We start from the raw sequence: 16,486 nt of genomic DNA, 5'->3' as shown, positions 1-16,486 counted from the left end.
CAAAAAGTTATTGACGCCTTATCTCAAGACAAGATGGGGGGCTGGGAATGTGGCTTAGTGGTGGAGTGCTTGCCATAACATGCGTGAAGCCCTGGGTTCAATTCCTCAGTAACCACACAAACAGAAAAAAGCCACAAGTGGTGCTGTGGCTCAAGTGATAGAGTGCTAGCCTTGAGCAAAAGAAGCTCAGGGACAGTGCCCAGGCCAAGTTCGCACCCCAGGATTGGCCAAAAAAAAAGGAAAGAAAGCTGGACATGGTGGCACACACCATAGCAAAGGAAGTGATTAAGAGGAAAACTCAATGCAAGACTAGTCTAGGCAAAAAAAAAACTAAATAAATAAAAGACCTATTAAAAACATCAGCAGTTGGGCACCGCCAGGAGGCTCACGCCTGTAATCCTAGCTACTCAGGAGGCTGAGATCTGAGGATCTCGGTTCAAAGCCAGCCCAGGCAGGAAAGACCGTGAGATTTCTATCTCCAATAAACCACTAGAAAATGGCAAGTGGCGTGTAGCTCAAGTGGTAGAACGCTCGCCTTGAGCTGAAAATCTGAGGGACAGCGCTCAAGCCCAGACTTCAAGCCCCATGACTGACATAAAAAAAATCAGCATAATAATAATAATAACTATAGCAAGAAAAGGCTGTGAGTGTGTTACAGTGCCTGCCTAGCAAACTTGGAAGTTTTGAGTTCAAAACCAGTATGCCCAAAAAATAATCAATAAAAAAACTGGGCACCAGTGGTTCGTGCCTATAATCCTAGTTACTCAGGAGGCTGAGATACAAGGATAGCAATCTGAAACTAATCCAAGCAGGAAAATCCAAGACTCTTATCTGTTTTTTTGGTTGTAGGGCTTGAACTCAGGGCTGGGGGGTTATCCCTGAGTCTCTTTGTACTCAAGGCTAGTGCTCTACCACTTGAACCACAGCTCCATTTCCAGTTTCTAAGTGGTTAATTGGAGGTAAGTCTCATGGGGACTTTTCTGCCTAGGCTGGCTTTGAACCAAGATCCTCAGATCTCAGCCTTCTGAGAAGCCTTCTAAGAAGCCTTAACCTATACATCAAACTGTTGATGGTTAAATAATAAAAACCAGAAGAGAGAAAAATAGTATCTTTAAGAAAAGACAATCCAGAATTCTTTATCTAGCAAAAATAACACTGGAAAGTAAAAATAAAACATGATCATTTCACAGTCATGAAGCTGAAAGACTATCACTAGACTAGGGATGCTGTGCAAAATTTAAAGTTCTTCAAGCTGAGAAGAAATGGCATTAAGAGCTGGGAAGGTGGCTCAGTGGTATAATGCTTGCCTTGCAATGCATGAGGCCCTGGGTTCGATTCCTCAGCACCACCTAAACAGAAAAAAGCCGAAAGTGCACTGTGGCTCAGGTAGTAGAGCGTTAGCCTTGAGCTGAAGAGCTGAGGGACAGGCCCCATGACCAGCCAAAAAAAAAAAAAAGAGAGAGAGAGAGAAATGACATTAGATGGAACTTCGTTCAAATATACAAATGTATAAAGAAAACCTAAAATATGCACAAGACCTTTCTTCTTTAAATTCTTCAAAGATTATTTATAATAAAAGACATTACATCGAACCATATATAATACAACAATAACAAAGGCTAAATGTAATTATGCTTTGCAATAACTTTCTAATTTATAGGAAGTAGCACAATATTGATGCTAAATAAACTGTGAACGTTCACAGTGAATTCTGTAATTCCCAGAGCAACCACTACAAAATAGACAAACCTAAAAGGCTATTTATTCTACTACAGAAAGGCAGGAGTATAGCTAAGTAGTAGAATGCCTGACTAGTACCTGCAAGAAAGGCCCTGGGTTTGGTCATTAGTATCACAAAACAAAAAGCCAAAAAGTATTTTAAATGGAATGTTTAAAAAACAGAATTTTAAGCCAGGCACTAGTGGCTCACACCTGTAATCTTAGCTTCTCAAGAGACTGAGATTTGAAGATGGGGGTTTAAAGCCAGCCCAAGCAGAAAAGTCCCTGTGAGATTCTTACCTCCAATTAACCACTCAAAACTTGGAAGTGGAACTGTGGGTCAAAGTGGTAGAATACTCGCCTTGAGAAAAAAGTTCAGGGACAGTGTGCAGGCCCTGAGTTCAAACCCCATGACCAAAAGGAAAAAAGAAAAAAAACAGAATTTTGGTTAAACACCAGTGGCTCATGCCTATAATCTTAGCTGTTCAGGAGGCTGAGCTGCTCAAAAGGCTAAGCAGCTAAGCCAGCCCCAGATAAGTCTTTGAGACTCTTATCTCCAATTAACCACGAAAAAGCCAGAAGTGAATCTATGACTCAAGTGGTAGAGTACTACCCTTGAACACAAAAGCTCAGGGACAGAGCACCCAAGCCCTGAGTTCAAGCCCCAGGATCAGCGGGCACGGGCGCGCGCGCGCGCGCGCGCACACACACACACACACACCCACACACACACACACACACACACACGCAAATCACTACCACAATTTGGACCTTGAATATTGTCCAAAACCCCAGATTAAACAAATGACCGCAGGGTGCCATGACTGGAAGGTGATGGAATGTTATGTAATAGGACATAGAATAATGTATTAAGGTCATGGCAAGGAGTGTGTTTTGATGTCAGGATTCCAGTTCCTTCTCTTTCACTCTCTATTCAGTGGTTTTGTTCTATCACACACTCTCCACCACTGCCATTCAGCACCTTCACCAGAGATCTAACCTGATCACTACTGGCAAGGCCATGGAGACACAAGTATTTTCACATATAAAACACTGCTACAACCTACATGAAGGACAACTTAATGTTATCTTATCAAAATTATACTTGATGAAATCTGATCTAGCAATTCCACTTGTAAGAACTTACCCTACAATACATCTATACTCATACAAAATGTGCCTGTAAGTCTATTCATTGCAGCAATTTTATACTACTAAAAACTGGAAACAATCTATCAATAGACAATTCTGGTATATAAATAAAAATGAACATTCAGCTGTCAAGAGGGAAACACACACAGGCACTTTATATACCAATACAGAGAGATGGTCCAAAATACATTATTCAGTGGGAAAAAAAGTTACCAAGTAGAAAATGAAGGAGGGGGGAAGTGAGGTAGGATATTTACATACAGGTAGATACATTTATCTAGCTGCTTTAATAAACCCCTTAGGTTATATAAATCAGTAAGACTCAGGAAGTACTGTAGGAATATGGAAGCAAAACAGATTAGGAGGATGAGAGATCTTTTCAATCTTTTTTTTGGTCGGTAGTGGGCCTTGAACTCTGGACCTGGGCAGAAATGTCTACAACAGTTCATCTCTGGGCTGGGAAGGTGGCTCAGCGGTAGAATGCTTGCCTTGCGTGCATGAGGCCCTGGGTTCAATTCCTCTGCACCACATAAGCAGAAAAGGCAGGAAGTGGCGCTGTCATTCCAATGGTAGAGTGCTAGCCTTGAGCTGAAGAGCTGAGGGATAGCACCCAGACCCAGAGTTCAGGCCCCATGACAGGCAAAAAAAAAAAAGAGTTCATCTCCAATTAACTGGCAAAAAACCAGATTAGAGCTATGGCTCAAGTGATAGAGTGCCTGCCTAGCAAGTACATGGTCCCAAGTTCAAACCCCAGTACCTCTCTAATGGGAGAAGAAAGAAGGTGAACAGATATTTAAAATTAACCTTACTTTACAGATTAAGAACTTGATACTGAGCAAGACTGGGTAATTTACCCTAGTAGATACAGCTAATTAGTGATGAGACTGGATAAAAATCCTAGTACTTTTAAAAGTCTATATACTTCAGATTCATGCTGTTCTTCTGCCTTCCTTAGAAAAAGACCACACTCATCAAGTATCTTTTGTATGTATGTCTGCCAGTACTGGGACTTGAATTCAGCACCTAGAATCTGTCCCTTAACTCTTTTACACGCTTAAAGCTGGCACTCTACCACTTGATTCAAGCTCTACTTCCAGTTCTTTGGTGGTTAACTGGAGGTCAGTTGCATGGACTTTCCTACCTGGGCCAGCTTTGAACCCTGATTTTCAGATCTCAGCGTCCCGAGTAGCTACGATTACAGAAGTGAGGCACAGGTGCCCAGCCTCATCAAGTATCTTGTCAAATGCTTAAATGTACTTTGTATGTGTTCAAGTCTTGAATGTTAGAAACTTGCAAATTTCAACTACAGACTAGAAAAACCAGACCTAATGTTATGTCACAAGACTAGGTGAGGAGTCAAAGCTGAAAATAAAAATATTAAAGAAAAAGGAGCAGGGGAATCAAGAGCTACCGTATAAGATTACATGAAGCATCATTATAGCTTAATTGCTACAATCTAAGTTGATGGGTATGCCTAAGTCAGTTGAACAGAGGTAACTGCAAGCCTCCTGAATCAATTCAGCCTAGGTAAGGGTTTCAATCATCCTTGACATTAATTGGCAATTTGGGTCAGGTAACTTTTTGTTTTAGAGACATGTAGAATGCTTAGCAGACTCTATGCCTGGCCTCTAATTACTACACACCAATGCAAAAACCAATCACCATCTTTTTCCACTGAATATGAACTAAACTGCCATCAGACACTGCCGAGCTTAAAGGTAGAAGGAATAAACCAAGAGGGTTTTGTCTACAAGCACAATTTCCAAACCAATGGCCCAGACAAGAGGTAAATACAATTAATGGGCAAACCAACTGAAATAACAAGTATATCATCCAAGAACTGGAGATAACCAAGAGTATTTCAAACTAATCAACCAAGAACTAGAGATAGACAAGAGTGTTTCAAACTAACCACTTCCAAAGCCTACTAAGAAAAAATTCATTCCAATCTGGCATGTAAATACAATACATGAAGATTAACCAGAAACAAAGCTCACTGTAGTCACACCAACATTGCAAGTTTTCTATATACTTCAGCATGCAAGTAATTCTCAAAGAATGTATCATTTACAGGGAAGTACTGCTCAAGTTTTGGAAACAGAGCTAAAGGATGCTATAAGTAAATTGGTCTCTTTGACTAGTTTGACAGAAACTATTTCTTTCAAAAGAAAATAAGCTCTCAAACCAGAAGAAACTCCAAAAAAGGAGCAAATTAAAGGACAATCTGAGTAAAAACAAAGTGACCACTGGACATTAGTGGTGCAATCTAGCTACTCAAGAAGCTAAGACCTAGAAGATCACAGTTCAAAGCCAACTTGGGCTGAAAAGTGACCTCACCTCCAATTAACATGACAGGAGGCATAGTTCAAGTAGTAGAACATCAGCCAAGAAAGCAAGCAGAGCAAATATGAAGCCCTGAACTCAAACCCTGGTGCCATCAAAAAGGAAGGGAGGGAGACAGACTGAGAGGGAAGGCAGGCAGGCAGGCACCAGAAGATGTAAAAAGTGATGGGACAGGACAAGCAGATAATACAAAACAGACCTAACACTACAAGATTACTTCTCTGACTCTCAAATTTCCCCTTCCAACTGGTTCTGACTATATTCTACTCTATGTAAATACTAAGTCAAAGGATTTTTACTTTATGTAAATACCAAGTCAATAGTCTCATACTGACCCTAGGTTGTTAAAAGTCTAGCACAGGGCCGGCACTGGTGGCTCACTCTGTAATCCTAGCTACTCATGAGGCTGAGATCTGAGGATCACAGTTCAAAGCCAGACCAGGCAGGGAACTCCATGAGACTCTTATCTCCAATTAAACACCAGAAAACCAAGTGGTAGAGCACTGGCCTTGAGCTGAAAAGCTCAGGGACAGTGCCAAGGCCCAGAGTTCAAGCCCCACGACTGACCAAAAAACAAAGGAACAAAAAACAAAGCGAGGTAGCTTCCCTATTCAGAGAATCAATTCACCTCAAGGGAACACTGGCTCCAAAATCTTACTCCCCTCCAAAGTTACACCTCTTAGATAAGAAATAAAGGGGAGTTGGGCTTGCAACAACTAAACTACTATGTGCACATGAACAAATGTTTACCCTAACTCATAGTCAGAGAACTGCAACTCAAAACAAGACTAGCTTCAGCCCATCTAATAGGGAAAAAGCATAAAGTTTGGTGAAGTCCAATGTTAGTAAACAGGTAACTGCCATACAAGACTAGTTAAGTTGCTATGACCTCATATCACTCAATTATGACACATAATTACAATAACTCTTCATTTCTAGTTACACTGATCTATACATGTGCAGTATGAAAAGACCTCTACAAAACCAGGCACTGGTGCTCACACAGGAGGCTGATTTCTAAGGACTGTGGTTTAAAGCCAGCCAGAACAGGAAGTCCCTCAGATTCTTTTTTTTGGGGGGGGGGGAGGGTCAGGTCATGGGGCCTAAACTCTGGGCCTGGGCACTCTCTCTCAGCTCTTCAGCTCAAGGCTAGCGCTCTACCACTTGAGCCACAGCGCCACTTCCGGCTTTTTTCTTTTTGCTTATGTGGTGCTGAGGAATCGAACCCAGGGCCTCATGCACACAGGCAAGTGCTCTACCACTGAGCCACCTTCCCAGCCGGTCCTTCAGATTTCTTATTTCCTATAAACTACTCAAAAAAAGCCAGAAGTGGCACTGTGACTCAAATGGTAGAGTGCTAGCCTTGAACAAAAGAAGCTCAAGAACAGTGCCCACACCCTGAGTCCAAGCCCTACGACTGGTGTGCACACACACACACACAGGACCTTTATAACATTAAAGAAAAAAGTAGGGGGACGGAGGGTGGGGGGGTATGGTATTTTCACAAGAAAAAAAAACAAAAAAGTAAATTGCAGTATAAACAAAAAATAATATTATTTGTGCAATTTTTTAAGTAAACACTTGAGTTTTGTTAGCAGTGTTACAATTTGGAAGAGGAAAAGTAATTTTTACTTTGTTTCCTATACCATTAGAATGATCTGCTAAACATGTACAACTTTCTAACTTAAAATATACAGTAATCTATTGTCCCAGTCCTACCCATTACTATCAGTATCAACCCACTACCTAGGAAGTCTCAGATCTGAAGGCTACTTGAAATCATCTATAAGAATCTCAGTAACAGATATATTTTGACATATATAAAATCTCCTCACTTACTCTCCTAAAAATCACCTCTATGACAAAAAGGAAAACAAAATCTAACACTGCTGCCCAGGGAACCACAATTCTGCTTTCCTTTCAGGTCTCTAACCATTCTTGCTGAGAGAATTGTCATGGTTAAATTTGCTTCTATTTATCAGTGTAATATGTACTCTTGAATGATTCCAGTCGCCTTTATGAAGAGTAACCTCAACTGTCAAGGAACAGGAAAGAAACCTGCTCCTTTCAAAATTAGTTAACATCAGGATGCTACTGTCTGGTTTGCTCGGCTCTCATTCCTCTAGTATGGGTCACCAACTATTTACTCTATGTATCTACAGGTCACGATGTTTTAATGTCTATTGTATTATTCCTGGTATGATATGTATACCCTTTGTTCTGTCGAAAAGAGAAGGGCACAGAGTAGTTTCCAAACCAAAAGAAGCCTCAGAATAGCTTCCTGCTTTACTCAATCTTTCTCACAAACTCCTTAGCTAAGAATGTCTAACTACACAACTAAACTAAGAATGTCTAACTACATACTACTATTGTCTAATCATTAGAGTACAGTAACTATTATGCTTTTTAATTTCTTATTGTTATTATAAAGTTGATGTACAGAAAGGGTACTGTTACATAAGTCAGTTAACTATGATACTTTTAAATATCCCTAATTATTGCTTTAAAATTTATACTATAATTCATCTGCATTTTTAGCAGCATGACGTTTTTACTGTTCACTTATGCCAGTAAAAACAATCAGTCTCAACACAGCAAACTCAGTCTTAATTCTGAGCTAATGAGAAAGGATTATAAAGCTTCCCAGTACTGAGAATCAAGTGCTTCATAACAGAAGAGTGTGAAGAAAGACCTGTCTCTATTCTCCAAGAAGTCAGAATTGCCAACCACAGCTGACAGCTTCTGAAGTAAGCTTAGAAATATGGAAAGGTAAAGTGGGATGGGGAGAGTGACAGAGGGGAATGCTCATCAGAATACATTGTACATATCTGTAGAAATGTCACAAAATATGCTTCAACCTCAGTATAGAAAGGGGGGGAGGAAGGGAGGGATGGAAGAAAGAGAGAAAAAGAGAAACCAAATACAAAGATGGGCATGATGGCACATGTCTAATCCCAATAGGGATTAGAGGCAGAAGGAACCCACTGAGTTCTGCAACAAATGGTATTGGGAAAACTGGACATTCATATGCAGAAGACTGAAACAGGATCTCTGTACCTAGCCCTGTACTAATTAAGCTCAAAATGGATCAAAGATCTCCATGTAAGACCTGAAACTTTGAAATTACCACAAGATGGAGTAGGGGAAACACTAGAACTCATTGGTATAGGCAGGAACTTCCTGAGTAGAATTCCAAGGGCTCAGCAAACTGGAGAATTGACCAATGGAACTACATCAGCTAAAAAGCTTCTTCACAAAAAAAAAAAAAAAAAAAAAAGGGTATAGTTTCTAAGCTAAAAAGACAACAGAATGGGAGGCAAGGGCCGGTTAATAACCAAAATACTTTTTAAAAACACCAAGATTATTCTTTAATAATTCTTTATTCCTAAATGGGCAAAGAAGCTAAACAAACACTTCTCATAATTAGTGGCCAAAAAATACATGAAGAAATGCTCAATATCTCTGGCCATAAAAGAAATGGGAATCAAAACAACATTGAGATTCCATCTCATTCCAGTCACAATAGACATCATCAAGAATACAAAAATTGCTGGCACGGATGTAGGGAAGAAGGGACCTTAATACACTGTTGCTAGGAATGCAAATTAGTCCAACTACTATGGAAATAAGTATGGAGATTTCTCAAAAAAAAAAAAAACAGAACTATCCTGTGGGCCAATAATACCACTTCTGGGCATTTATCTGAAAGACTGCATAACAGAATACAACAAAGGCACCTAAACACCCATGTTCACTACAACACTGTTCACAAGAGCCAAGTTATGAAAATAACCCCAATATCCTAAAACAGACAAATGGAAGGAGAAAATGATACATATGTATGTGTGTGTATATATATAACACATCTATGCAGCCATCAGGAAGAATGAAATTATATCATTTGCAGGGAAATTGATGGATCTGGAAAAATACAGACACAAACACACACACACACACACACACACACACACACACACATAGAATATTAAGCAAAGCCAGGCCCAGAAAGACAAAGGCTAGATATTTTCTCTCATATGTGAGTCATAACCAAAAATATAACTCTCATGTAAACACACACATATGGGAATATGCATGTATATGATTAAATTATAGTATATGCATGAGTGACACTGCATAGAGCAAACCTTTTGGACAATTCACAATTCTGGTATGATGAATATTAGAAAAGGTAGTTTAAATGGGAAGGGGTACTAATGGAAATGGGTAGAAGAAACAAAAAGCCCTAATATTGTCTATACATATATGCAAAAGGAAGCAGGAAATGTGACATGACTCTAAGGGAAAGAAGTAGGGAAGATGTGAGAGAATGATGAATGAAAGGCTGACTCTGATCAAGATGCACCTGACCTGTGAAACTGTTACCCCTTGTATAACATTTGAAGACTAAAACAAATTAAAAAATTTTTAAAGCCAGGCACTGCTGGCTCATGTCTGTAATCCTAACCACTCAGGAGGCTAAAATCACAAAGACTACTATTTGAGGCCAATCCAAGTAAAAAGTTCATGAGACTCCATCTGAGCATGGTAACATGTGCCTATTATCACAGCTACCAGGGCAGCTGATATCAAAAGCATGGCAGTTCCAGGCCAGCCAAGGCCAGAAAGTTCAAGAGACAATCCCCTACCTTAACAGAAAAAGTTGAGTATAGTTGAACACACTTGTCAGCTCATCTATGGCAGAAAGTATAATAGTAAGACTGTGACCCAGTCTGGCCCAGGCAAAAGATGAGAACTATCTCAAAAATAACCAGAGCAGTATCAGTCACTTATATGCTAGCAACTTAGAAGGCTGATTGCTAAGGATTTTGGTTAAATGCCAGCCTGGGCAGGAAAGTCTGTAAGACTCTTTTAATTAACCACCAAAAAGCTGGAAGTGAAGCTGTGGCTCAAGTGGCAGAGCATCTGTCTTGAGCAGAAAAGCTAAAGGACAACACCCAGACCCTGAATTCAAGTCCCAATACCAACACCAAAAAATAAAAATCAATAATGGGAGCAAAAAGGACTGGAGGTATAGCAAAAGCAATAAAATGCCTGCCTATCAAGTTCAAAGCCCTGAGTTCAAACCTCAGTACTATCTACATAAAATTACTGGGTTTTTTGGGGGGAGGGTGGTTTTGTTTGCTTGTTTTGGTTGGTCGTGGGGCTTGAACTCTGGGCCTGGGCGCTGTCCCTGCACTCTTCAGCTCAAGGCGAGCACTCTACTGCTTGAGCCACAGCGCCACTTCCAGTTTTCGAGTGGTTTACTGGAGATAAGAGTCTCAGGGACTTTCCTGCTCAGGCTAGCTTTGAACTGTGATCCTCAGATCTCAGCCTCCTGAGTAGCTAGGATTACAAGCGTGAGCCACCAGCGCCTAACTTGCTAGTTTTATTTTTAAACTAAGTATTTCAGGAATTTTTAACATTTCCAAGCAATAATATATACAACCCAAATAAAATGCCTATTGTAAATGCAAGTAGCAAATGACTTGTATAGCCAACTGGGTTTAAAAATAAAATTAGCCAGGCAAGATGGCTCATGACTGTAATCCCAGCTACATGGGGGGCAGAGATTAAAGGAACAAGGAAGGTGTGAGGACAGTCCTAGCAAAAAAAAAAAAGTTAATAAGACTCTTTCAAAGAACTAGCGGGACGTGGTGATATACATCTATAATCCCAGCTACACCGAAGGCATAGGCTGGAGGATTACAACAAGGATAGCCTGAGCAGAAAGTATGAGATACCATCTGAAAACTAAGTCAAAAGGCTGAGGGTATGGCTCAAGAGGCAGAACAATTCAAGTTCAAACCCCAGAAATAAAGGAAAGAAGGAAGGAAAATGAGGGGGAGGAAAGGAAAGAAAGAGGGGGGAGGAGGAGGAAGGAAGGAGGAAAGAGGGAGGGAGGGAGAAAGTAATACATTCACACACGCTAAATCTTGTAAGTCTCAAAACAAAATAAAGTTCCATACTAATTTCTCCAATTACTTTGCCTTACAAGTTTCATGGAGATAAATAAATACCATGTCAAGTAGTATTACACAACAAAAAAGCAAGTAACTCCAGAAGACAGAGACATGTGTTATCTTCTGAAACAACCTAAGAACTGGATCCTGGAAAGAAATTATTAAAACCAGATTCCAAAACAGATGGTCAACCTTGAAGCTTTACTTTGTGAATGAATGAGTAAAAAGAAAAGGTAAGAAGGGGATGAAGAATAATGTGTTCCTTTTCAAGTGATTTCAAATATTGCTAGATTAATTTTGTTAAATATTGTTAAACACTGTGAGAAAAAGCTGTAAACTTCCATTGAATTAAGGACTGTTCCCAATCCCATCACAAGAATGTGTAGTGTAACAGTGACAGTTCTCAAATCAAGTAAATCTAACTGACAATTATAGGAGTTAGAGATCCTCCTTTAGTTCCTTGTAGCTCTCTAACAATAACAAAGAAAACACAAATTTATTATTTTCTAAAAAATATATATTATTTTCTAACATCTGTGAGTTTATAAGCCAAATGAGAGCAAGCTCTCCTATTAGTTCTAAGCAAACATGATCAAAAGACATAGCAGTGTGGGAGCCAAAGGACACTCCAAAATTGCCAAGGGAATTGGCAAAACAAACATAGCTTCCCAAAATATTCTCTGCCTCACAGAAAGTTTTAAGTATAACAAAATATTTGCTCTAGTGGGGCACCGGTAGCTCACCCTGTAAACTTAGCTACTCAGAGGCTGAGATCTGAGGATCACAGTTCAAAGCCAGCACAGGCAAGGAAGTCCATGAGACTCTTATCTCCAATTAACCACTAGAAAACCAGAAGTGGGGCTGTGGCTCAAGTGGTATAGCTCTAGCCTTGAGCTGAAGAGCCCATGGAAAACACCTAGGCTCAGAGTTCAAGCCCTATAACCAAAAAAAAAAAAAAAAATTGTTCTTTGTCAAGGGTATCACTTTGATTTGTACTAATTTAACCAATTATTGATAGTTTTGGTTTAGTCATTAAAATTTCAAGCTGTGAAATGGATAAAGCTACAGAACGATTTTTTTTTTTTTTTGAGTCCAGTCGTGGGGCTTGAACTCTGGGCCTGGGCGCTGTCCCTCAGCATTTCAGCTCAAGGCTAGCGCTCTACCGCTTGAGCCACAGTGTCACTTCCGGCTTTTTTCTTTTTTGCTTATGTGGTGCTGAGGAATTGAACCCAGGGCCTCAGGCATGCAAGGCAAGCTCTCTACCACTGAGCCACCTTCCCAGCCCTACAGAATGATTTTTTAAAAACTAAAAATTTAAATAGCAGGCACCAGTGGCTCACACCTGTAATCCTAGCTACTCAGGAGGCTGAGATCTGAAGATCAAGATTCAAAGCCAGCCAGGGCAAGAAAGTCCGTGAGACTCTTATCTCCAATAAGCCAATAGAAAACTAGACGTGGTGCTGTGGACCAAGCGGTACAGCACTAGCCTTGAGCTGAAGAGCTGAGGGACAATGCCCAGGACCAGAGTTCAAGCCCCACAACTGACCAAAAAAATAAATAAATAAAATAGCTTTTTTCTCCAAAGCTAACAGTACAAGCCATCTCGTGGCAAGAATCACCATCATCACATCTTCTCAAATTCTTAAGGAAATGGGGGCCTAGGGGAACCATAGGAAAAATGAGGACAAGCATTTAATTCCTCTCTTAAATTACACTTCAAGTAAAACCCAGCTAAGAGGAAAGTTTTAAATCAGAGAGAAGGGTGGAGGAGGAGCCCACAGATGGCTTATGCCTGTAATCCTAGTCAGTCAGGAGGCTGAGATCTGAGCCTGGAAATTCAAAGCCAGCCCAGGCAAGAAAATCCACGAGGACTCTTATCTCCAAAAAAGGGCTGGGAATATGGCTTAGTGATAGAGTGCTTGCCTAGCATGCATGAAACCCTGGGTTCAATTCCTCAGTACCACAGAAACAGAAAAAGCCAGAAGTGGCACTGTGACCAAAGTGATAGAGTGCTAGCCTGGAGCAAAAGCAGCTCAGGAACAGTGTCCAAGGCCTGAGTTCAAGCCCCAGGACTGGCAAAAACGCATACATACATACATATATACTTAAAAAAAAAAAAAAACAGAAATAGAGCTGTGGCTCAAGTTGTAGAACACTAGCCTTGAGTTCAAAAGCTCAGGGATAGCAACAGCCTCTGTGCAGGCAATTAATGCCCCAGAACCAGCATTAAGAAGAAGGAAAGAAAGGAAGGAAGAGAAGGGTGGGAAGAGCTAGTACTTCAATAAAAAAGTTTAAAATACACTATAAACAGTGATATGGTTAAACACATTCTACATAAAATGTTTTGTGTATATGTATATATGTGTAGTTATGTTATGCGTATATGTATGTATACAATACATGCATGCACACATATATAATATCGTGACTTATGAACCAGGTGTAATGAGGCAAACTTGTCCCAGCCCGCTGTAATACTGTTACTTTGAAGAGATTGAAGCAGGAGGCTTACAAGTTGGAGAACAGCCTGGGCTACATACGGAGACCCTGTCTCAAAATTAAAACAGGAAAAATAAGAGGGGGGGAGGGGATGTGTTCTTAAAAGTTTTTAAGAATACATTTATCTTAAGTGCCATGTAACTTTCACCTACAAATGCATCACCATAGACATTTTGTTTGCTTGACTTCTACATAAGTTCACATCATGATCTCCCTTGAAACTTCATCAAGATGTGTTAAGAGAGCACAAAGATTACACTGCACACAGGGATTTAAGTATGATCTACGTACAGCCCGCCTCCTATTTAGGAACCCACTGGAGTTTTCAAATGTTAGTAGTAAGATGTACAACGGTACTCCATTCCCCAACTCTCAGGAGACCGAAGCCCAACGCTGGCAACGAAAGGCAACATGAAAGCTCCCCAAAGTGTTTCCTAGACATAGTAAGGTCACATGGGACACGACTGCCCATCCATCACTCCCCAATACAAGTGTGGGAGGGGCGAGGATAGAGCAGCTCTGAGTCCCTGTGTGTGTGTGTGTGTGTGTGTGTGTGGTGTGTGTGTGCACGCGCGCGTGCGCGCGCAGAGGGTGGGGAACTAACTGTTCTTTCAAACCCTGGCCGAGCTCCCTCTCGGGGCAGCAGCAGCAGCAGATCCTCAGGATCAAGGGAGTTGCATGGGGGGGGGGGGGGGGGGGGGGGGCAGGGTTCACATTCCCTCCTGGAAATAAAAACAGTCCGTCTACCCGGAGCCAGCCTTGAACCCACACAGTGAAAGAAAAGAAAAATCGGCACCACCAATCGCAGCGGCGAGAGGAGGAAGCCAAGCTTTTCTCGGGAGCGCAAACTTTGAAAGTGTCACCGAGATAACGGTGCGGAGAGGCGAGCTGCGCACGGCCGCGCACCATTTTCCCCTTCGAACGGTCCTAAAAAGTGGGGGGGGGGGGGAGGCACGAGCCCCGGCGTGTCCGGGGGAGTCACCAACACACCCCGGGGGCCCCCTTACACTCGCTGGCTTCCTCGGATCTCCCCCCTCCTCGACCGACCGACAGACAGACAGACAGACACACACACACACACACACACACACACACACACACACACACGGCCCCCAACAGGCACCGAGAGCGCGGGGTGCGCGCTTCCCTCTCCCGCTCCGCGGCCAAGTTGAGCAGTGTAAAAATGTCACTCGGGGGAGCCGGTGTCCCCGCGGCTGGGCGGACGCGGGCGGGGATGCGGGGTGGGGAGGGCACCCGCGTCCGGAAAAACGGGGGGGTGGGGTAGGGATGGGGGGGAGAGAACCCGCCCTGCAGGGAGGGGATTCAACAGGAGCGCCCGCCGTCGGCGCGCCGCCCGGGAAACGCGCCCGGCGGGCGCGGGAGGGGAGGGGGGAGGGGCGCCGGCGGAGGGCGCGGGGTGCGGGGCTGCGGGACCCCCGCCGAGCGCAAGGTCACCGCCGGGCCGGCGCACCGGGGAGGCCGCCCCCCACACACACACACACACCCGAGTCCCCGGGGCTGGGGAGAAGGCTGCGGGTCGCCCCGGGGGCAGAGCGGCAAGTTTAATTCGCCGAGGCTGCAGCGGCGGCGGCGGCGCCCGCGGCGTGGAGGAGCGCGCCGGCCCGGGCCTCCCCGCCCCCACCGCGCCGCCCCGCGCCCGCGACCCCCCCCCCGCACCGCCTCCCGGCCCGGGCCGCCCGCCGCTGCAGCCCCCCGGACGCGGGAGCTGAACCCGAGACTCGGCGGGCGGGCGGCGCTCCAGCCCCGCCACAGACACACACAGAGCCTCGGCGGCGGGCGCTGGAAAATGGAGCGCGGCGAGCACACAGCCCAGACGTTCCCCTGCCGCGTTTCCTGAGCGGCGGCTTACCTCCGGGTGTCCGACTCGGTACTCCTCGCACTCCGCGGCTCTCCGGGATCCGCCGCCGCCGCCGCATCCAATCGCCTCTTCTCCTCCCCCCCTCCCCTTCCGCAGCCAGCCCCGGCCGTTCCTCCTCCTCTCCGCTTCAAAATGGCGCCAAGCGCTCCTCGGCGGCTGCTCCAATCGAACCGCGGCGGACAGCACCCGGGGGGCAGGCTGAGCGCGGCGTGGGGGAGCAGCGCCCCCTGCCGGCCACATGGCTCCGTACGCCCGCGTCTTACGCCCTCCCGCCCTCCCGCCGAGCCCGCCAGCCGGGCCGGGCTCCGCCCCCCACCCCCCACCGCTCCCGCCCCGTGCGCGCTCGCGTTCCTTCCTCCGCTCCGCCCCGTGAGCGCGCGCGTCTCCCTTCCGCCCCGCCCCCGTGTGCGCACGCACCCCCACTTCTCCGTCCCGCTTCGCGTCTGCGCGCGCGCGCAGGCTCCCGAGCGCGCCTCCGGGGTTCTGGGCCCGGGAGTTGGGTCGCTGCGGAGTGCTTTCGCTCTTCCGAAGCTACGTAGTTTGCGGTAGACGTCTCTCTCAACTTGGAGTAGAGGTTGAGCACTGATGCTGTACGGTGTCGATGAGCCCAGTACTGATGACTACTTTGATCCTTACTTGGTAGCTGTGACCTGCTGCTCTCAAAGTGTGTAGTTTTTCCCACACTGTGTCTGTTGACATGTTCACGAACGCCCTCCATTTTCCTAATGTGAGGAGTCTCCAGAAGGAAGCAGATCTGGAGGGGGAGACACGGTCATCTAACGGTCAACAAAGCATCACATTCCAGGATGTGGTCGGAATTGTTCTTCAGAGGGGAAGAACTATCCCTAGAGACACCAAGGATGCGCTCCAGGAAAAGGGGGGGGGGGTGTCTTCCCCCTTCGCCCCGACCTTCCCCCTCTCTCTGCAGCTCTGG

The 16,486-nt window shown here is 44.3% G+C and overlaps 1 protein-coding gene across 6 annotated transcripts in view; it reads right to left on the bottom strand.

The window, feature by feature from the left end:
• Pds5b (PDS5 cohesin associated factor B) overlaps nucleotides 1–15,645 on the bottom strand; it is a 181,936-nt gene extending 166,291 nt beyond the window's left edge. For all 6 annotated transcript variants that reach the window (XM_042685334.1, XM_042685333.1, XM_042685335.1 and 3 more), the window contains exon 1: nucleotides 15,544–15,645. The gene's annotated coding sequence lies outside the window, so the exon portion shown is untranslated. The remainder of the gene's footprint in view (nucleotides 1–15,543) is intronic.
• Nucleotides 15,646–16,486: the final 841 nt, after the last annotated feature.

The sequence above is a fragment of the Dipodomys spectabilis genome, unplaced genomic scaffold (assembly GCF_019054845.1).
Source record: "Dipodomys spectabilis isolate Male_0828 unplaced genomic scaffold, ASM1905484v1 ptg000095l, whole genome shotgun sequence".
NCBI lineage: Eukaryota > Metazoa > Chordata > Mammalia > Rodentia > Heteromyidae > Dipodomys > Dipodomys spectabilis.
The sequence above is the reverse complement of the archived record's forward strand: the minus strand, read 5'-3'. Positions and strand labels throughout refer to the sequence as shown.